Source organism: Ranitomeya imitator, chromosome 6, assembly GCF_032444005.1.
Source record: "Ranitomeya imitator isolate aRanImi1 chromosome 6, aRanImi1.pri, whole genome shotgun sequence".
In the NCBI taxonomy this organism is placed as follows: Eukaryota; Metazoa; Chordata; class Amphibia; order Anura; family Dendrobatidae; genus Ranitomeya; species Ranitomeya imitator.
This window is the reverse complement of record NC_091287.1, coordinates 423,019,634-423,044,144: the sequence shown is the minus strand read 5'-3', so window position 1 is coordinate 423,044,144 and position 24,511 is coordinate 423,019,634. Positions and strand designations below refer to the sequence as shown.

The following is a 24,511-nucleotide window of genomic DNA, read 5'->3' as shown; positions in this document are numbered from 1 at the left end:
AGGCCATGTATGACAATGCTGCAAATCTGGGTGCGGCCCTTTGCCGATGCAATGTCACACACGTGCCTTGTATGGCTCACGTTTTGAACCTGGTTGTCCAGCAATTTTTATCCCACTATCCCAGACTAGATGGGCTTCTGCAGAGGGCACGGTTACTGTGTGCTCACTTCCGCCATTCGCATCCTGCAGCTCAACAACCTACATCTCCCACCAAAGTTGTTGGGCCTGCCAGTTCACCGACTGAAATGCGATGTGCCCACATGGCGAAATTCAACTCTCCACATATTGCAGCGACTGTGGCAGCACCGATGAGCCCTGGTGCAATACGTTATGATGTATAGCCTGGGCCAATGAGATCCAAAGGTGGGGCAAATCACGCTGCAGGAGTAGTCTCAGATCAGGGACCTATGCACCCTTTTGCACAGCTTTAAAATAGCGACGAAGATGTTTAGTGCCGATGATGCCATTATCAGCATGACTATTCCGGTCATTTACATGCTGGAGCACACCTTAAACAGTATTTGGAGTCAGGTGGTGGGACAAGAGGAGGAGGAACAGGAGGAGTCGCATGCGGAAGGGATAATATCTCCAAAGTCCAGATGGTTAGCAGCACCAAGGCGGCTGGCATTGGAGGGTGGGGGGAGGGTGCATGGTAGCAGCCAAACTGTTGAGGAAGGTGCAGGAGCCGAGGAAGAAGTGGAGGACGAACTGGCGCTGGACATGGAAGACTCATCAGATGAAGGAGACCTTGATCAAATTTCTGTTGTGCGAGGTTGGGGGGAGAGGGCAAAGGAAAGAAGAATGATTCTCACCTCGCCGCCACCAAGACAGCAAGGACTTGGTCCTCCTGGATGCGCAAGACACATGAGTGCCTTCTTGCTGCACTACCTGCAACATGACCCTCGGATTGTCAGAATCCGAAGTAATGCCGACTACTGGGTTGCCACACTCTTAGATCCCCGGTACAAAAGTAAATTTGGCGAAATTATTCCTGCCATAGAAAGGGATTCACGCATGCAGAAGTATCAGCAGAGACTGTTACAGAATCTTACATCTGCGTTTCCACAAAACACCAGTGGTGCACGTAGTGAATATCTAAGTTCTAACTTGCCAACCATGGGACTGTCGAGTCATCACTCAAACCGTAACAGTAACATCATATCTGGTGGTAATAGCAATCTTTTCCAATCGTTTCAACAATTTTTTAGACCATCCTTTGCAAGGCCGCAGGAGGCAAGAAGTCTGACGCATAGCCAAAGCTTAGAGAGGATGGTACAGGAGTATCTCCAAGTTAACATCAATGCCATGACTGTGGAACTGGACCCTTGCTCATTTTGGGGTTCCAATCTGGAAAAATGACCTGAGCTCGCCACTCACACCTTGAAGATCTTGTTGTGCCTGACAGCCTGCGTTCTCTCTGAACGTGTGTTCAGCACTGCTGGTGGTGTGCTGACAGATAAGTGCACGTGGCTGTCCAGTGAGAATGTAGACAGACTAACGTTCATCAAGATGAACAAATCCTGGATCCGCAAGGACTTTTCTACTCCTGTGTCATCCTGGGGAGACTAAAAGCTTGATGATTTTTGAAAATCACCTCACCAAACATTTTAAGAAACTCTGGGGAAATTGATGCCACTTAAGTGGTGTCTGTAGCCCAATTTTTGGAAAAAATGGAGACTCTTTTTGAGTCCCCTTGCTGTGTTTTACATGACACTGGCATCGTCAATTCCAGGTGGGTGGGGTCGTCCCCCCTTTTAACCTTTAGAAACTACATACACTATGGCTTGGGGTAACACAGATGGTTGAGTCTGCAGAGCTGTTTACTATTACTATTGCCTGGGATTCAGAGGTCTGCTCCAAAGCTTCATTGTCTGCTAGCCAGCAGAGTAGCCCACCCATGAAGCAAGCTACACCACCTGTTTATCTAATTACTAGATTTTAACTGCATCTAGCCCAGGCAATACTTTGGGCCTAGTATCAGTGCCTGCTATTCAGCAGAGTACCCCACCCATGAAGCAAGCTACACCGCCTTCTTCCTTTCTCAATCTAGCCCCTCGGTTCTGGGGTGCCCGCTCTTCCTCCTGCTCTCTCCTTCTCACAGGTGGACTAACGCGTGTATTCACACTGTGGCGAATCTTTTGGGCCCAGGCATAAGAAGTCGTCGAGGTAATACATAATATGTGCCCCCTTAGAAACGTCCAGGACGACCCATTCGAGGAAGCAACTAAATGCCTCAAATAGTGAGCAGGATATGGAGCACCCCATGGGCAAACAGCGATCTATGTAGTATGCTTCTTCTCAGAAGCAGCCCAATAGGCGGACACTATTCGGAGACACAGGTAGTAACCAGAACGCCCCCTCAATGTCTGTTTTGGCCATTAGGGTGCCCCTTCCCAACTTCTTGACCCGCCTGATTGCCTCATCAAAGGAGGTACAGTATATAGTACTGTACTTGGTTCCGCGTCGATGTTGTCGTTTACTGACCTGCCCCTTGGATATGACAAATGGTGGATTAGTCTGAATGTATTGGGTTCCATTTTTGGCACGACTCCCTACGGGGATACCACTACGTCTTCTAAGGAAAGTGTTTTGAATGGACCCGCCATTCTACCTAAAGATATTTCTTTTTAAAAAAATTTTGTCACAATGTCTGGGTGTTGGTAGGCTGATTTTAGATTTTTACTCCAGCCTTTCTTGATTTTAGAAGGGCATGACATATCTACATCTGTGTCTTCTCCTCCTTTTACTCCTCCACATCTTTTCTTTTTGCAAGACTATATGTACTTGTGACTTTTCTATGTGTTTGTTGTGTCTTCAGAGCAGTTTGTCAGCTTTTGGACACCTTTTAAGGTGTTTTCTATGTGTTTTCTATGTGTTTGTATGTGTTTGTGTTTGCCTGCCATTGGTTTCAATGGGGTTCGACGGTGTTTGTCGAACGTTCGACGAACATTTGTCGAACACGCCCCAATTCGATGAACCGAACTCGAACACTAGGGGAGTGGCTCAACACTACTAGGTTATCCCCTTCACATGTTCACATATAGATGATTTACATAGTCACATCCATGTTTAAAAAGTGTCTTGAAAGCCTTAAGACTATGTTCCCACAATAGGTTTTGGTGCATTTTTTATGTTTCAAAATTTTGGCACCTATTAAGTAAATTAGGGCACTTGCGTTTTTTCTATTGCTTTTTTGAGTGTGTTGTGTTTTACATGCATTTTTATTGAGATTTTGATGCTGCATTTTTTGTCTCTTGTTGGTGTGTCATGTTTTATATAAAGCTGCTTATTTTATGATACCTCCTGGTATATGGTGTTGACAAAACTTCATTTATATCATCATGTGAGGATAACATGCTTTTTTATGAGTTTCCACCCCAGGAACGCACTAAAAAGGCATGGGTATTTTTTTACCTGTGGATTTTCTGCATTTAGTGCTAGTCTATAGGGAAAATCTGCAGATAAAACACGTCATACTCGCAAGAGAAATTGACATTTTGCGGATTTGAAAAACGCACCACAGGTGAATTTACGCTGAGTAAAAAAGAAGCACAGTGGCCATGAGATTTCTATAAATCCCATCCACTTTGCTAGAACTGTATAATGCAGAATTTTTGATGCAGGAAAATTACGTAGCGTCAAACACTCAACATATTGTGGCCATAGCGCAATTTTTTTTGTTGTAAAAAATACATTGCTCGAAGTATAAAACAGCATCATATGAACATATGCTAACAAATACTTTATAAAATGATTACTAATTGTTAGATATATGAGCAAACATAAATTATTTACTTGTCTTTTTCATCTTACAGATGAGAATGATATTTCCTATCTTTTGTAACACTTTTCTACATTTACACACCGCAAAAACAGAAAAACCCGTCTGTTCCACTTTTATCCCATGTATCGAGGAGTGAACAGAAAAAAAAACACAAATCAAAAAATTTAAAAAATGAACAACGTTTATTAATGACAATTTGAAATACACAAGAATAAAATTAAACCTATAGTAACCTCAAAATATGAAGGACACATAAGGCTACTAACTTCTTTAAGCACACTGTTTAGCATGCATGGTGGAGGTAAATCTGTCAATCAAGGGCTGCTCATTTTATGAGACGCCGCTTGAAGAAGTGTGGACGAAACGCGCATCGGGGTGGAGGGACACGGCATGGACTCCACACATTAAGTGAGTAGGATCATGAGAGGTTTTATTTCATATCTAATGGTGGCTTTTTGATCATATACGATGTGATAATTGGGTGTTATACCCAGTCCATGTACTGTAGAGGTCAGAACCATTACTAGGCCACCTTACATATAGTAACTTGATTTTTTTGTTTTTCAATTTTGGCACATAGCTCTTTATTCTCATTATACTGTCATTAATAAACATTGTTTATTTTTCAATTTTTTGATTTGTGTGTTTTTCTGTTCACTCCCCGATACATGGGATAGAAGTGGAACAGACAGGTTTTTTTTTAGTTTGATAAACACGTTACTTTTTGGATCTATTGCTTGATATAATTTACACACTGCTGCTGCAAAAATAATGCATTAAAATGCTGCAGAGCCTTGGTAAGGAAGGGATTAAAATAGAAGAAAACATTCTTACTGACAAAGGAAAAGGTTGCAATATATAATAGAAAACGATTTAGTGCTGGAGCAGAAGCCAAGGTCAGAGAAAATAGTTTCTCTTCTTTTTCTAACATTGTAAGAAATTTTCCTTTCAAGTCGCTTACATGACAACATACACTCCGCTCCTTGACCCTTTACACTTTACATGCCGGTAGCCTGAGACAAACCGGACAAAATAATGTACAGGCATCAACAATCACCTGCGGTTACGGCTGACAAAATCAAGGAGATTGACTTATAAAGTGACAAATGGGTCTCACCTGACCTCATATCATTCCTGCCCTCTCAATTTAAATTCTTGTTCATAGCTTCCAAGCGCACAAAAAATTCAATATTTTTCTTTGAAGTAAAGCTAAAGCATCAACACAGTGCATGCAGATTGACGGCTTCATGTTCTGCGAACAACAAAGATTCTGCCGTACTGTGTAAAATAAAAACATGAAGAATGGCATGTGAGAAGGAAAGGATTGCTTTTGATGTAAGAAGCCAAAACTGCAGATATAGCTTCACGTTTCATTTTATTCCACTGATATTTTACTTCTTTTTAAAAAAAAAATCGACCAGTGATGCACCGAATGAAAGTCAGAGCCCTGGAACTGGAGTCAGAGTCAGTGTGTGATGACCCCAAAGCTAAATTTAAAATAAAAAAATAAATTAAACATTATATATTATTAACTCCTGCACCACCTGTTTTTTTTTTTCATTTTTTGAGCTTCCGTATTTCGCTCCCCTTCTTCCAGACCCATAACTTTTTTAATTTTGGTCAATATGGCCATGTGAGGGCTTGTTTTTTGCGGGACGAGTTCTTCTTTGGAATGGCACCAAAGATTTTATCATATAGTGTACTGGAAATTTGGAAAAAAATTCAAAGGGTGGTGAAATTGCAAATTGCAAAAAAAAAAAGTGCAATTCCACAATTGTTTTACCATGTTCATTAAATGCTAAAACTGACCTGCCATTATGATTCTCCAGGCCATTATAAGTTCCTAGATCCTAAACGTGTATGTTCTTTTTCATTTAAGTGGTGAAACAACAGTCGCCATTTTCCGATACCTGTAGCGTCTCAATTTTACGTGGTCTGGGGCTGGGTCAGGGTTTATTTTTTTCATGCTGAGCTGTTATTTTTATTTATACCATTTTGTTATAAATACAATCTTTTGATCGCTGGTTATTGCATTTTAATGCAATGTTGCGTAGACCAAAAACACTTAATTTTGATTTTTTTTCTTGTTATGCCGTTTACCGATCAGATTAATTTTTGTAATATATCGATATATGAGTTTCACTTTTTGTAATGAAGAACTGAAATAAATTAACTTTTTGATGATATTCTAATTTTGTGAGAAGTACTTGTATATATTCGTATATGTGATCAGTGCAGCAAATCTGTAACTACAGCAGAAAGATGCTGCACAAACTAACATCACCTCTGTGACGAGAGATTTGCTGTTGTGTTCATTAAGATCTACGACATCCTGGGAAAATGACTAAAAGTAAAAACCAATGGGGATCACCAAAGAACTGGTGCTGAACAGTTGGGTGATTTACCAAGCGAGTAATGTGTGATTTTCTATCTTACGGCATTTCTAGTTACATTTCTTCAACTCTCATCAACACCTTTAACAACTTGAGTAAAGAAGCATTACCGGTTTACACCAGGCACAACGGCATCTACGGAATGATAAAAAATACAGAGTAGATACGTTATCTCGTGATGAAAACTGTTTGCTTACTGCTGAGTATGTTTTATGCAGGTGTTGGTTACAGATCTTACAACATTACTCATGAATGTCAGCAAACACAAGAATGAAAAAGCGCTCTGCAAGTGGTAATCTACACTATTTATTGATATGGTTACTGCATTACTGACATCACTGTCGTATAAATTCAAGGGTTTTTTGAACAACTATTGAACATCACATTTTGTCTTTTTTTCTCGGAAGCATCAATTTGTAAATATACATAAAATTTAGGGAAGATGGGACAGAAGTAAAACAGGTTTTATGTCAATTATTTATTTTATTTTGTTTTTGTTTCACTCAGGAATGAAAATTGTAAAGACACCATCACCCTTGTTTTTATACTTTTTGCAGCTGGGACCATTATAATAGATTCATTTTCAACCTTATTTCAGCACACATTGACTGATGTTACTAATTTATAACCTGAACTCAGTTTAGCCTTTTCTTTCCTTTCAGTTGGGTTTTACAATCTCCTTTAGTTTTATTTTGTTTTGTCTACCAATTCTGATTTCTGAAAAACTACATTGAAGGGAATCAATCATCAAGATTTCACCTGTCAAATTATTTACATGTGTATGTAGCTCTTTCTAGTTCAGCAATACCCTTACAGGACCAGTCAGTTCCTATATTACTGAGAAATCAGAGTTTGGGTTGTTACGCAAATGATGATGTAGATCTGTTGCCTCTGTCACTCCAGCTCTGTTCCTCACCCAGTGCAGCTCTACCTGCTTGACTGATAGCCTCTTTGCTGTGACTTTAGGTAAAAGGGGAGAGAAGACAGTCAAACAGCAGGAGGCAGCGCTGGATGGGTTATAAAGGGTTATAATGGGTTATTTACCTATACATTAATGTGCTAATTTCAAAGGAAAGCAAGAATAGACTGGCCATGTAAATGTATTGTCGGTCTTGTCTTCAAATAAGCTACATGCACATATAGATTGGGAAATTAAATCCCACTGACAGAGTCTTTTTAAAGTTTAAACGGACCTACCAAGACTTATTGGCATCATTTTGTAAACCAAATTGACATACCCATCATAGCTCTGTTGAGAAAACTTTGGGCTTTAGCTGAAAAAATGAATAGGACATCAAAAACTGCACAGAAATGTACTGTAATTTGGCAATTTGGCTTTTTTTCAATTAAACATCTAATTTTTATTGGGGCAAATATTTTTCTCTGGCCAGTGAAGAGGTGAAAATGACAATAAAAATACTATAATACATATTTAAGTGCTACTCGTTGCAAACATTTACGTTTCATTCTGAAATTCTTCATTTCAGAGAAAGCCTAGTTGAAAACAGGCTAGAAAGGAAGAGACTAAGAAGATTAGACACCATGGAAGGTCACAACTAGCTTCTACCCACCCCACTCATTTAGGCTGTCAGGTCTCTCCCTAAGTATGGATAGGGAGAGATCTGTCAATCTAGGTGAGAGGGATGGACAGAGGAGGCAAGGCCCTGCCCCACTGACAAATAATCAGAAATATGGCACTCCTGATATTCATTTTAGGTGCTTGGATAGTCAAACCCCATAGTAATAGAAAATAGAATAGAAATCTAGCATGAATGAAGACAAATTTTATTGCATGTGGTCATGATGTTTCAGTCAGAATGACCTTTATTAATGGCCCCTAGAAGTGGGGGACCACCTGTATAGAAAATGGTTCAAGAAGAGAGGACGACTGCCATCGCTACATGGAGAGAGCAGCCTTTTTCATTGTGCTATTATCCTCACAGGCGGTCCTCCACACCTAGGTGTTTGATAAATGTTCTGACTGAAACATCATGATAACATACCAAGACGGACCATATTTCATAAAGTTTGTCTTCGTTCACTCTATTCTGGAGGCCCAGATTTCTATATATTTTCATTGACTAATTATCCGAGTCTCCATATTCCTTGTTCTTGTTCAAACTAAGTTTTTGCTAAAATTATGCAGAATTTCATAGTAAAAAATAGATATTTGCAATGTGGGAGCCCATAACTTATTCATGTTGTGGTTTAAGATAAATCCAACTAGTTCCATTTAAATGTAGATAAGCCTTAGGCCAGGGTCACACTTGCGCGAGTCTCTCGCCTTAATACCCAACACTGCCGCCGTCACTCGGAACCGGAGTGTGCGGTTGCATGTATTTGCATGCAGCTGAATGTTCCGGTCCCAAGTGCCAGTGGAAGTGCTGGGTATTGATGTGAGAGACTTGTGCGAGTTTCTTGCATTGCACTCGCAAGTGTGACACCGGCCTGAAAGGTTTTGTCACATCCTATGAAGCAGGGGTGCGTTGCCACGCCTTACCGGTTGCTGGGAAGGGTATGCTCCTGCTCAATTAACAGTTTTTATAAGTAGAAATATGCACCACTAGCTCTAATGGTACACATGAGGGATGTACAGTGGCTTTGTAGCTTGCCAGGATCGGTGGCCACCATCAGAGAAAGTCTTGAAAAAGCTCTATAACATTGAACTCATGAGCAATGCACAAGTTTAGCCACCATTGCTAAACTAAAGATGGCCAGTAACATTGGCAACAAACAGTAAAAAATAAAATTAAAGGGACACTGTCACCTGGATTTGGAGGGAACAATCTTCAGCCATGGAGGCGGGGTTTTGGGGTTTTTGATTCACCCTTTCCTTACCCGCTGGCTGCATGCTGGCTGCAATATTGGATTGAAGTTCATTCTCTGTCCTCCGTAGTACATGCCTGCACAAGGCAAGATTGCACCCTGTGCAGGCATGTACTACGGGGGACAGAGAATGAACTTCAATCCAATATTGCAGCCAGCATGCAGCCAGCGGGTAAGGAAAGGGTGAATCAAACACCCAAAAACCCCGCCTCCATGGCTGAAGATTGTTCCCTCCAAATTCAGGTGACAGTGTCCCTTTAAAACTCACTTGGTTCTTGAGAATGGAGAGTATTTTGTATATCAAGTAAATTGCAAAGTTTCGTGATTTTACGAACACTTTACAATTTTACCCTTTTAAATTGTGGCAGATAACCCTTTTAAAATATGAAAAGTGAATGAGAATGCTCCTAATTATCAAAGGTAACATTAGGGTGTCACGTTTTAACACCCATTCTGGATGAAATAGCAGAAGAATAACTATGATTACTATGTATATAATTAGCCATGCACATATACTTTATGTTCGATTATTTGTTTTAACTGAAAAAATGTTGCAAGCATTTTCTGTGTAGTCTAAATCTGGCACCTTGGAACGAGTACACGCTTCTATCTTCAAACGCCCACATTAAGTCTTTGACGTAGCAACCACACAAATATAAATTTCAGACACTGACAAAATTTTAACACTCCTGCCAAAAAATGATAATGAAAAAGAGGCTTGGTGTAAAATTCAGACAAATAAGCTAGAAAAATAAGACCGTACACTCAAAATGGTGATTAAAATGCCCCTACTATACACTTCCATCCACCCTCTCCTGCCTGTCAATGTGTCCAGAAAGACATAATATAGGTAAAAAGGCTTCTTGCTCCTAAGAAAACCTCCTTGTGAAGGAAGGATATCACAAATAGATGGTGTGCAGCGCAAAAACTGTTCCATCTTCACGAAAACTATACAAACCAATGCTTCATGCAGATGTCCATTTTCCACATTCATATCCTATAAATGTTTTCACGGAACATGTACCCATTGTAGTCTATTATGTTGCATTTTCGAAGACTGCATGTCCGAATGAATCATGTAGATACATCCAATTTTGATGAGTCATGGACCAATTTATAAGTCCATGAATATCACAGACAGCACATGGATGCCATCTATATGGAGCACATGTGCTCTCTGTTTATAACAGAGCAATGGGTGGGAGAAGCTTTGCCATTTTTTTTCAGTACGAGAAAATCACTGACAGTGAAAACTGACATATTAACCCAACATTGATAAAAGTCTGATCCAAAACACACAAAAAATAGGTCTATTATTTTCTTTCACATGAGAAAAATGAACTTAATTGGCAGGGCAGGGCAAATATCAAGCATTTGTTCCTTTTCTAAAATCTGGATATTCCAACCTAAAGAGAATCTGTTGTACATTTTAAACTGAATAGGTTTTAGAGCTTGTTCACACAAGTGTACTATTTGGACACATGCTATCCAAGTAAAAGTCGGACAACACACTGATCAATGTAATTCTTTTTGGCTGTTCAGATGACAGTTTTTGCACATGGACAGAGTGTCCATATACAAGAAAAAGCAGCATGTACTAGTATCTTCAGCATATTGGATGAGACTCACCCATTCAAGTGTATGAGTGCACAAAAAAATTGGATTCCATACAGGAGATTCATATTGCATGTCATGTTTATGATAAAACATATAAATACTGCCCACGCTGCTGTATATAGAAGATGTCAATTCTCAGGAATTTATTCAAACATGCATATTTTATTCAAAGAATTTTAAAGTGTAAGGCACTTTAGAATTCAGGAAATGACCATATATTAGCATCAGACATATAGCAAACTCATGTGAAACGCGCGTTGGAGTGAGGGGCGGCAGTGGCATCCACAGCATGAACCCAGGTTAGTAACTTGTTCTCTATATACTTTTGACAACTTCACATGATAACCTCTTCAGTTAAAGTTATCATTGTTGTTTTGGCATCTTTCTTTGCATTGCTCTCGTTCTTACTTGAGACCCTCATCCTGATTTGCTTTGATATTATGTACATCTAAACAACCTTTACTGTGCACTAGCACTTTATATGCATATATCTGATTGTTATGTGTGTCTGAGTAACCTTAATGATGCACTTGCACTTTATAAAACCATTCCCCACTTTAAAAATTGGTTCACACTTCTGATGTAGTTCTGCCTCGTCTTTTAATATACTTTCTATGTGTTTTTAATATGTCTTGTAATTATATTTTTTTACTAGTCTTGTCATTTAGGTGTCCTAAATAGAATCATGAATTTATTAATTAATATTTGATTGTTTATTCTTTATTACTCTATGTAGTTTTTTGCAGCAATATAAAGTAACTAAGACATGTCAGTCATTATGACATGGTGGCTTTTTAGGCAGCTAAAATGACCTGATTGACTGTAAAGGCAACCTATTATTTTTATTATTCTAGTTAGTTTACAGTATGTTTCTTACCTTCACAATTTTTCACCATAAGTGCAGCTGTTACGTTCAGATCTTTTAAAAAGATTTGTTTCGTAAAGAAAAATGGAGTGATGGTAGGAAATGCTTAATGTGAATTTGTCAGTTGGATCAACCCTCTTAAGCTGTCCATATTGGCATTCTGTGCAATCAAACTTCACTGCACACTCTGTTGTGTGGGTGATGCAAGAAAATCATATTTATTTCAATTGGTGGAAACAGAAAAATATGCAAAGCGCAGGAAAAATATTAGAGTGATTGCTAGCAGAAAGGCGCAGGAGCGCCGCCATTACCACGTCATACAGCATACCGCAATATTCATATTGCACTGAGGACTGTACAGCTCTCCACATACATTCTCGCACTCTGGAGATTATCCCTATACAAACCACAGCTACCTCTATTTCCAGAGCTATACAGCGACGTAATGAATAAGACCTGGGACGGGATGAGACGTCACAATTAAATATGGTCGCTCTAGAATTTTTTCTGCTTTCCTGGTCTACACATCTACACAGAATAACGCTCCTTTTAAAATAAGCTCTGGAGGCTTAGGAGGGTTGCTCCTTTAGACAAATTCCCTAACAGGCTAGTCCAGTGAAAGCAAGTTATCACCTATTCACCAAAAAGCAACCCCATAACGATATCCTTCCATCAAATTATACATTTTACACTATTCAATCAGGCAGGTAATGTTCTTCTTGATTTGGCAAAGCCAAATGCATCCCCTAAGTCTGGAACATAGAGAATTGTGATGTATTACTTAGCAGTTTCCACTGCTTCAGAGTCCATTTGCATCATGCTTTACATAACGTCCTCTAACACCAGGCATTGTGCTTGATGATGTGCTGAGAGGCCACGTGCACACATTCAGTATTCGGTCAGTATTTTACATCAGTATTTGTAAACCAAAATCAGGAATGGAACAATCAGAGGAAATGTATAATAGAAACACATCACCATTTATGCACTTTTCATCCATTCGGCTTACAAATACTGATGGATAATACTGACCAATTGCTGAATGTGTGAATGTGGTCTAACAGTTGTATATAGCAGTTTGGCTATGGAAACTCAAATCATGAAGCCTCTTGCCACACAGGTTTTGTGCTGATGGGGTTTGCACTCTGCAGTTATGGAGTCAGCAGAGCATTGGTTACTTTTATGCACTATGAACCTCAGAACTCGATGTCTCTGTTCTGTAACTTCACATAGTCTATCTTTTCTTGGATGAGTTGCTGCAGCTCTGAAATTTTCAATAATACCGCTCACAAATGATCCTAGAATACTAAGAGGGAAAGACATTTCACAAACTGACTTAAAGAACCTCTCCCATCAAAGTTTTTATCCTTTTAATTTATTGCAATCATCATATTATATAGCACTTACAATTGCTCATTTTGCCTTTCTACCCAGCTAATTATTCTCTTTTCTCTGATCTACGTAGAAACAGGAAGAAGTCTCTTGTCCCTGCAGATATTTTCCCCTATTTAACTCCTGACCCCGCCGCTCCTCCCTCCCCCTGCCATTGACTTTTTCAATAATTGATGAGTCATACAGAAAATTGTCCTCCTTTTTCTACATAGAGCTTAGAAGGATTCAGCTAGTCAGTTTTAAATCATGTGCTGTCATAGACCTAATAGAAAACAGATGAATTAAGTAAGTAGAAGGACAAAATGAGCAATAGTAAGTATATAATGCTATATATTAGATTATGACTGCAATATATTAAGAGGATAATAATTTTGATGGGAGGAGTCCTTCTTTTAGTGAATGAGCTATTCTTTCCTTCTTTTACATATTTTTTACTTTTTCTTACTAAATTGAGGCTTCAATTATTTCAATATATCTTGGTCTGTCAAAACTTAGAAAAGCATGAAAATTGATTTTCAGATGAAAAAAGATAAAAAGTTGTATGAGATAATTAGGATGCAAATATAGTCTAAATCAGCAATAAAACCGTACACTCCTTACAGCTATAAGACTGTAATAAGGTCTGACCAGTGGATTTTAGTACTGCTGTGTATAGTCATTACAATTTTTTAATTTCCACTTTGTCTTAGGGCCATATTTTTTTCATCTTTGATGCTAAAATTGCTAAGACAAATTCATTAGGTTTCTTAGACTTATTCTGAGTTTTGGAGAAGTATGGCAATATAGCGGTTATGCTTTGTAGTTTTGCTGCTCTTTAATCTTGCTATTATTTTTGTTTTCCAATTTTCGCTGACGACAGTGTTTGAAAAATCATCTCTTGGTTACCATTCAATCTATTTCTTTACTTGAGGGAACGTGATGTCATTATGATCTGTGCCGTCCACATGCATGGATGTTTTACAGTAACATAATTTGTGGAGTACATGGAGCGCAAGCTCTGTGGAGGTGAGACTGATGTAGGAGACACTGCGTGCATGCGCGAGCACGCTAATTAACAACTAAACTACAGAGCGATTCACGTGACACAGAGAAAAACGACTTCTGCTCCCCTGTCAGTCTATGTTCATATAAACACACTCGCAACACATTGGAAGTACACTGACTTGTATCCTTGTGTCAAAAACACACAATGATATTTATTCACCTTTTATATTGCCTCATTAGCACTGTTGGTCATTATGATGTGCGAAGAGGGAAAAATTCAATAACATTCATCTTCGTGATTAATAGCGTAGAATGGACTCTGTTTTTCCATGGCTTTAGATGAGTAAAATGAGATTAAAAAGAACAATGTTTTCCATTAGCAAGAGATATAAATCAATTTATATTAATAGCAGCGGATGTGATGAGTGCATAAAAGACATATAAACACATACACACGCACACACACACTACACACAAACACTACACACGCACACACACACACTACACGCACACAAACACTCCACACACACTACACATACTATACACACACACTACGCATACACACACTACACACACACTATACGCACACAAACACTCGACACACACTACACATACTATACACACACACTACACACACACTATACGCACACACACACTACACACACAGACACTACACACACACTACACACACACTATATACACACACACACTATATACACACACACACTACACACACTATACACACATTACACACACTATGCACACAAACACTATACGCACACACACACTACACACACACACACTACACACACACTATATACACACACACTATACACACACACACACACTATATACACACACACACACTATACACACACATATATAACAAAACTTCCATGCATACAAGGCGCCGTTAATACTGTCTTATTTTTCTGTGTGAACTAGGCCACCGGGCACACCACTATCCCCCACGGATTACTGCTTGCAGGAAAAGTTAATGTACATGACTGTACATTAAACGATTCTTTTATCAAGAAGAAATGACTTCAATTAATATGAGAACAATATGACTAAGGGAAGAGAACGTGACAGGACAGATCTCTTAAAGATATGACTAAATATTTCACCACATTAAATATTTCACTAGACACGGCATAATGCAGGCAGAAGGCTGGCCTCTCATTTAGTAAATCAGCAGTCTGATCTCCTCTTTTTTATGCGCCTACTTCCAGACCCCATTTCCATTTGTAACAGATTTACTTCCTCTTATTTCACCTTGTGACCCTCAGTAAAGTAGGAGAGCAAGTTCCACAGTGCAGACATTTTCATTAGGGTCTACGCTGCGCCTCAAGGAAATCTCGCAGCTAACAGACCAGCCATTCATATATTTTCATGATTTGTTTCAGAGACTTCTTTTGTGTCACTGGTTCAATTGAGATTTGAAAATGTGAAATTCAGTGATCTATTTTCAATTAACTTATCAAGAAAAAAAAAAAAAAAATTACTGATAGTGGTATTCACTATATGCCATACACACAAAAGAAAATCTTGTTCAAATAATTCTCAAAAGAGAAGGGGTTTACAGTCCAGCAGTAGAAATCCTGTCGATGGATGGATGGATGGATGGATAGATACATAGAACAATAGTAGACAGATATAGATACATACATACATATGTGATAGATAATGGACTGACAGATAAAAGATAGATAGATAATAGATAGATAGATAACAGATAGATAGAGAGATAGATAGATAGATAGATAGATAGATAACAGATAGATAGATAGACAGATAGATAGATAGATAACAGATAGATAGACAGATAGATAGATAGATAGATAGATAGATAGATGGATAGAAAGAAAGATAACAGATAGATAGATAAATAGAAAAGAAAAAAGGGGGCAGTATTCCAATAAATGATGAAAAAGTGGACTTTATTAGCCTTTCTCAAGCCTGGTCACAGTCAAAACGTTGCCACACCATATGGGCTAATAAGATCCACTTTTTTTCATATTTTATTGGAGTGCTGCTTCCTTTTTTCTTTTTTATACAAATGGATATTTCTTTGTAGGGCCCTACACCCTGAATTCATCTATATCGATTTTTTTCTTCTAGATAGATAGGTAGATGATGGATAGAAATATAGATGGATTCATAGATAGATAGAGAGATTGGATAAATAATGGATAGATAGTTGATAGATAAATATGACAGATAAATATGATAGATGGATGATGGATAAATATGACAGCTGATGGATAGATAGATGGATAGATAGATAGATAGATAGATAGATAGATAGATAGATAGATAGATAGATAGATAGATAGATGATGGCTAGATAGATAAATGTGCATTGATATGTGCTACAATACAGTGACATTCATACTGTGATAGAAATCATTTTCCAAGTTTAAAAGCCCATAGGAACCACCACAGTTCTCACACCTCCTACACAAATGATTGGAATTGATCAAGCTCTAAGTATAATGTCACTGGTGCACTATAAATCTGGATAACTGCTTTACTTGCTATAGTTGAATGTTTTGCTCTGAATATTTATCAGGGAGCAGATATTACTATATGGAGCGTTTGCATCTTGTCCCCAGCACACACACCGCACACTGTATACACTACAGAATTATAGATCCTCGTATGTCGAAGTGACTTATAAGAACTTTCTCTGGCTCTTTAGTGCACAGGTGAGTGTTGCTGCCATGGCTGTCTATGCTGACTGCACATTGCATATAGTCAGCTGGAATGTTGGATGAATGTGATGGAGCCTGGAAAGAAAGCAGTAACTATTGTCGGAGTCTGTGACTCCCACTGCTGCCTGCATCCTACATCATATTGGAAAACAAGGCTGTATTGAGTGCTAGAAACCTGCAGGATTTCCTACCGCATGTAGGAAGATACAACACAAGGAGACCCCAGCACCCAGCGGAAAATGACTATAATCACTTGCTCTTACCGGTCAGTGGCATGCAGGATAGTGTAGCAATCCTTGGGAACAGGTGAAAGCATCCACTCCTATAGATTGGGAATCTAATTCCAAAAGGTGTTCAGCCTCATCCTGCTTAATCTAGGGGCTTCTCAGCCTGCAAATCCATTCTCAGCCACAGTCAGCCCTTCTCCTTGTGATCAGAGAGTGTTTCTTGGAAGTTGCTGCTTAATTCAGCAAAGAATAGACAGCGGTCATTGCAAGCCCCAGCGAGGAGATGGGAAGTGCAGCCCTGCTATTGCCATCTGCCTGCACTGGATTGTGGAGCAGCATCACAGCAGCCTCATCAGCACCAGCTCCTCATCAGCACCAGCTCCTCATCAGCACCAGCTCCTCATCAGCACCAGCTCCTCATCAGCACCAGCTCCTCATCAGCACCAGCTCCTCATCAGCACCAGCTCCTCTCCACACAGCTGCAGCTCTCCTCTCTGCCTCCGCTCTCCATCTACAGGCAGACACTCCCCTAGTGACAAGTCACAAAACCTGACATGGAGGGTGACAAGGAAACCCGCATCTACACCCAGCAAGTGTACAGCTAGCCAGTGGTGAGGTCCTGATAATATTCACAATGCAAGATATTATCCTGCAGCTTCTGTGTGCCATTCATAGCAAGCAGTGCACCGATGAGCAGGCGATGAAATACTGCTCCTAAACTAAAGCCCTGTCTTTGCAGTCACTTTTCCAAATATTTGGTTGGAATTATATCATAAGCAATTACCAAATGTGCTTTTGCACTGTGCACAGCAATTCAGTAATGTTCATCGGTTACTCACTCCCCATACAAGTGATTCTGCCAATAGGTTGAACAATGCAAAAGCGACAGACATGATTACATATGATTTCACATAGATGGCTGAGATGTGACCTTGGACATCTTGAATCGTGCTGGACTCATAAAATACTCATTTTGCTATTGGGATTATACAGCCTTTCTGACATGGATTTCCAAGGTCTCATCAGGTCTAAGTGATCTGTTTTAAAAGGCTTTATACGGTTTAAAGGGAATCTGTCAGGAAGATCAACTTCCCCCAAAAAACTTACAGGGACATGCAGGTTTTTTAAAAATGTAAATCAATCTATACATTTTTATCTTCTGTTGCAGTATTTTAGAGAAAATGGCATTTTAAGTCATATGCAAAAGGAGAATTAAAGGGGTTCTCCGGTCTAAAGCTACAAGTCTGCAGTCCCTCTATGTTTTCTCACATCGCACGCACTGAGCGCTGTAAGGATTCTTTGGTGACCAGAGCCTCGATCATGTGACCCCAAGTATACGATCTGCCACATTCCGACTAACGGTTCCCAGCCTTCCTCAATAGAGTTACATTGAGCGAGGCTGCGCTTATCTAATTGGAATCTGGCAGGGAGTATAGATATTGCATACTTGCAGTCACATGACTGGGCGCTGGCACCGAAGAGTCCTCGCAGAGCACAGTGCCCGCTATGTAAGGATTCACAAGTCGCAGAGTATCTGCAGACTTGTAGCTTTAGAATAGACAATCCCTTTATGAGCTCTGGGCGGGACTGAGCATTTTGCAAGTCACTGCTTTCTAAGAAGGAATTCTCACCCAGCAAAAGCCTCTCTCAGGAAACTCATTCTCTTTTTTTGGCAGGCTGGTAACAATCTCCAAAGGACAGCACACATGGACCTTTCAGTGGTAGTACTATTCAACACCGTATTGTCTCTAACTAAACCTAGAGTGGCACATCATCATGATCGCCCACTTTGCTCTCTTGTTATGATACAGGTGCTTTTTTTCTAGCAGACTCCTACTTGAATGGAGTGTTCACTATGTCTTACATCAAATGGAAGAAAAACAGGAGTTTTTAATATTTCTGTCACACTATACAATGTGTTCCAAATAATTATGCAAATTGGATTTGTGTCATAAAGATTTAATTGTTTTTTTTTTTTTCAAATAAACTCATGGGTGGTATTGTTTCTCAGGGCTCAATGGATCACTGAAAATCAATCTTAAACACATGTGATAATTAGTTTTCCAGGTGATTCTAATTAAAGGAAAATTACTTAAAAATGATGTTCCACATTATTAAGCAGGTCACAGTTTTCAAGTAATATGGGAAAGAAACGGGATCTTTCTGCTGCCAAAAAGCATCAAATAGTGCAATGCTTAGGTCAAGGGATAAAAACACTAGATATTTCACGAAAACTTAAGTGTGATCATCGTACTGTTAAGAGATTTGTGGCTGAATCTGAGCACAGACGTGTTTGTGCTGATAAAAGCATAATGAGGAAGGTTTCTGCCAGGCAAGTCAGATTAAGAGAGCAGCTGATAAAAAGCCATTACAAACCAGCAAATAGATGTTTGAAGCTGCTGGTGCCTCAGGATGTAGGATCCTTCAAAGGCTTGCTTTAGTTCATAAACCTACTATTCGGCCACCCATAAACAGTATTCAGAAGCAGAAATGATGCAATGGGCCCAGACATACATGAAGACTAATTTTCAAACAGTCTTGTTTACTGATGAGTGTGGAGTAACCCTGGATGGTCCAGATGCATGGAGTAGTGGATGGTTGGTGGATGACCACCATGTCCCAACAAGGATGCAACCTCAGCAAGGAGGTGGAGGAGTCATGTTTTGGGCCGGAATCATGGGGAAACAGCTGATAGGGCCCTTTAAGGTTCCTGAAGGTGTGAAAATGACCTCTGCAAAGTATATAGAGTTTCTGACTGACAACGTTCTTCTATGGTATAAAAAGCAGAAACGTGTCTTCAGGAGCAAAATCATCTTCGTGCATGACAATGCGCCATCTCATGCTGCAAAGAATACCTCCTAGTCATTGGCTGCTATGGGCATAAAAGGAGATAAACTCATAGTGTGGCCACCATCTTCCCCTGACCTCAACCCTATAGAGAACCTTTGGAGTATCATCAAGCAAAAGATCTATGAGGGTTGGAGGGAATTCACATCATAACAGCAGCTCAGGGAGGCTATTCTGACTTCATGCAAAGAAATACAAGCAGCAACTCTCAAAAAACTCACAAGTTCAATGGATGCAAGAATTGTGAAGGTGATATCAAAGAAGGGATCCTATGTTAACATGTAACTTGACCTGTTAGGATGTTTTGGAGTGAAATAGCTTTCTTGTTCAGTGAATGTGACCTCCTATTGCTGCAAATTCCACAAATGAGCATTTTCAGTTCTTTAAAACATATCAAATGTCTAGAAATTCTACTGTGCCTAATCATTTGGAACAGTGCATTTTGAGTTTTTATTCATTTTGGAGATTATACTGTTATCATTGGGAGGTTTCTTCAATAAAATTCGATGAATACTCTTACAGGTTATTTCTTTTTATGACACTGACTTTCATTTGCACCAACCAATTAGGAAAATCCAAGAAAAATGTAATTTGCATAATAAATTGGAACATGGTGTAGGTGGATACAGGTGCACATTAATGCTGATCCCACACGACCCCCTAAACCAGCCATATTATGTGCACCTGTGAGCATAGCAACCCTTTTTTTAATCTGAACAGTACATACAGGTGCTTCTCACTAAATTAGAATATCATTAAAAACTGGATTTATTTCAGTTCTTCAATGCAGAAAGTGAAACTCATATATTATATAGAGTCATTACAAACAGAGTGATCTAATTCAAGTGTTTATTTCTGTTAATATTGATGATTATGGCTTAGGTATTGTCCATGGCCATAGTTATTGCATCGCACTTTGGAGCTCAAGGACACGTACAGAGAGCAGTTTACTTTCTCCTGCATGTGAAAACAGAGATTAGGCACCCCTTTCCTTGAGAAATAATGGCAGCTTGATATCAGCTAATAAGACTGAGAATATGCCATCATTTTTCCAAAGCTGGCAGAATCCATAAGATGGTAAGGAAGCGACTGCATCACTCACCAGTAACTTGACAAGATGCACATTTAGTTGGCAAATCAGTGGATGATAGTAAACACATGGGTGTTTCCTCAACATGCAATCGTCAATGGATATGAGTGCTGTGACCTGAACTCTTAACTCCAACGAAGTTACGCCACATCATTTTCTTAAACATAACTGCTTTATTATATGGAAAGATATAAACAAAACTTTCATCATTACGTGGCTTAAGATTATGGTCGCAGCTCAAAACCAGGCAATATTTTGCCAACAACTGGGTGTATGGAGATTATCTGTCTTCCGGTCTCCCAGTGCAGGTTTCTTCACCACAAAAAACTCCACCCATTCCACCACGGAGTAGCGCGGCAATCTAGCTACGACCCCTCCCATCGACTGGAGCGCTTGGGCCACCCCATCTCTTAGGCAAGACAGGAAAATATCCAAACCAGCATCATTAAGATGCATGCCATCCGGGAGTAAAAACCCACGTTATCTCCTTTGAGATGATGATGCCTCACCGCTATACCATTTTTAAATCTAATAAAAAGAGATATCCGCTGGTTCAGCGTGCGCCTCGATCTTTCCATGGCGTTTAACTCCCTAGCCCTGCACCATACCAGCTTTGGAACCACTTCTGACCAGACTATATGCATTTCTGAAAAGAAACTCAGAAACTTATCCATATCCGGATCTCATGAGAGTCAGTAGTTCAGCGAAAGGAGATGAAGCCAAGTCGTTTCCTCCAGCTTGTATGCCCACCATTGTCGGGGATGACACCACTCGCGCAATGTGAACCACTTCCAGAAGAACCTGTGACCAAGTGAGACCCCTCGTGCCACGCCAGTTAACGTCCAAATCCAAAAAAGCCCAAAGACCATCCTCCTGGACGCAAATCGACTCGCTGAGCTGCCCAATATATGTACGAGTATCCCACAATCCATGGGACGAGCTCCATCTGAAAAGATAAAATTACTACTTATTGACCCTTAATTTCGAACATCTACTAAACAGCTCTTGAACAACATTCACTGTGCAGGAAAACTATCCCACCTTTTAATTAAATTTTTTTTAAACATGACACAGATCTTACAAAACTAATTCTGGCCTGATATACCTGGCAAAACAACGCGATCTCCATCTGCCAACTCGTTGAATATCTGACTCAAATAGACACGCCCTGGAGGCTTCTGTGTTTGCCCCGATTCTAAAGGAATGAGAGACAAACTTGCAGGTAAACCCAGAAACATCAAAATGCGCCTCATCACTGCCAAAAATTGCCCAGATACCAGAGGAACACCATTCTCGTGAATAAATAATTGATCCTCGCTGCTCCTGATATTTTTATACTTGTTAATTAATGCTAATGGGCATATTTCACCCGGGGTGGCAAATATAGGGAACCATGTACCTCTCCCTTCCTGATCGGTCTTAGATCTGCGTACCCTGATCTTCAAACCGTCGTCACAAAGTAATACGTCATCCTGTCGCAAACCACCTGCTTTGTTATGGGCAGATGGTAGTAACTAGCTGACTCACATGGCCCCGAAAAAAGTAAAGTGGCTTTGTAAGCTGAATTGCAAAGGGATTTGGTAGCCTTCAATAAACGGGCTAATAGCTGAAAAAAATGGGGGGGCCTGTTGTCTCCCCAAATGTCACCGCGCCGCCATCCCTTCAGTGCTTGACCGATCAAAAAATGCTTTGTGGAGTCCGCCAAACCCTGCAATTTAAAATGAAATGCCAAACCTGATATGCGGTTTCGTGCCACAGCCCCCGACGCCCCGTTAGCATGCATCTGCATTAAAAATGCCATGGTAATGTGTAGTCTCACTGAATCGGAAGAACCTACCGGTTTGTCTGCCGCTAAAATACACCACTCATCCCACACTTTACCATAAGCTCTCCACGTGGATGGTGCTACTGACGACCGTATCAGTGGGATTAATTCTCCAGGACATCCCATATCGAGGGCGGACAGTCCAAACCTTCCAAATGTTCCGGCGATTGCAGTCCTAACTGCTCCTGTAAATCACACCAATGAATAACATCAAATAACTTGCTGTTAACCTCTGAAATAGCCCTTGCTCTTAACCAAATGTTTAGAGATAAACTTTTTAGAACAATAAAACTGATTAGTTTGATTACCAACAGGGAGGAAGATGATAGGTAATTTATTGCATGCACAGCACTGTTGTTTCTCAGATGCAAACATATTCGCTTATTGCTCAGAAACTGACCCTAGCTTTCCACGGCCACTGCTATGGTGAACAACTCGAGGAGGGTTACATTCTTTGTCCCACCCTTGGTGAACCAATGTCCATGCCATTTTTCAGCGCATCGTTTTCCGAAACGGACGCTGAAACCCGCAGGTCCAGCTGCTTCGAAAAATAAGTCCAGTGTGCCAATATCGCACTCTTCCTCCTGAAAACAGGTTCGCCCATTGTAATTAACTAAAAATCATTATCATATTATCAGGTCACCCCGCAGTTGTGAAGTAATCCTTATCCTATGGTGTGGTTGTTTAACCCCTCTTGTGGCCAGAGCCAGCCTGCGAGAAAAGATTCTCCCCATGGCCATCATTCTGCAAGCGAAATTTAGGGATCCTAGTAAGGATTGCATTTGTGTCAGGCTCACTTTCCCAGCTGAAAGGCAACCATTGATTAGTTCTATTAAACCAATAATTTTTTCACTCCGCAGCCTGATTTCCATGGCTTCTGAATCAATGACAATACCGAGGAAAGTTATCACTGGGACAGGGCCGACCATTTTCTATGGAGACAACAGAACCCCGAAATGTGTCGTGAGCACTTTAAACTGCTCTAATGCCTGAGAACATATCGCCGAATTAGCTGGTCCTACAAACAGAAAGTCATCAAGGTAATGTGTAATGGAGGGGAGTCGCGTGATCTTGCAGATGACCCATTCTAAAAATGTGCTAAACATTTCAAAATAATAACACAAAATTGATCAACACATGGGGAGGCATGTGTTGTAATAATAACATCCATCAACCATGGCACCCAGGAGGTGGTAACAATCTGGGTGCACATGTAGAAGCCGAAAGGTGAATTCAATGTCTGACTTGGCCATAAGGGCTCCAGGTCCCGCCCTTCTGACCATGTCAACTGCCCTGTCAAAAGACGAGTTTGCCACTGTGGTATCATCACTCGGTGTTAAGGACTAGCGGAACGCACCAAGTATAGATGATATGAAACTAGGTGCGTTCGCAGTCCGAGGTCCACCGTGCAGGTAAAAACCCTGCTGCTAGTAAGACGGACTATATGGCGGTACTATAAGTATACACGCACGGGTTAACTTCACCCTGCGTGAAAGAAGCGATCCTGTTGAGTCACAGGACCGCGGTACCGCACATAGAGCGCGAGCAAGAAGTCAGCGAACACAACCCCAACACAGGATTGAAGTCCGATTAGACCACTTGCAGGCACAACACCGCAACTGGGTGTGTAAGGAAACTATTAAAAATAGTATATAAAGGCACGAGAGTGCATGCAGTGCCGCACTGACGGACACCACTAACCACCCAGGCTTGGGTAAGGAAAGCGCAGAGGAAGCGCACGGTGCCGTACAGGCGGTCACAGCAACTAGACGCTGTTATGTGTGTAATGTGCTGTTGGATAAGTCGGGCGCTAGATAGCAAACATACACCTTCCACGAACAGTCATCCAATAGGGAGGGTATTTTAAAGAGCGACTTTCACTCACAACACACACACATATTATCAAGACAATACTAGCGCATGGCCGTGCGGTCATGCACAGTTTAT

General features: G+C 40.2%; 1 protein-coding gene across 5 annotated transcripts in view; it reads right to left on the bottom strand.

Annotated features, from left to right (window-relative positions):
• Window positions 1-17,485, bottom strand: part of SNTG1 (syntrophin gamma 1) — a 1,229,644-nt gene extending 1,212,159 nt beyond the window's left edge. For 2 of the 5 annotated variants that reach the window (XM_069731324.1, XM_069731327.1), the window contains exon 1: window positions 16,839-17,321. The gene's annotated coding sequence lies outside the window, so the exon portion shown is untranslated. Of the gene's footprint in view, window positions 1-16,838 lie in introns of all 5 variants that reach the window. The other 3 variants (XM_069731323.1, XM_069731328.1, XM_069731325.1) reach the window with 3 other exon arrangements.
• Between the last annotated feature and the right edge of the window lie 7,026 nt (window positions 17,486-24,511).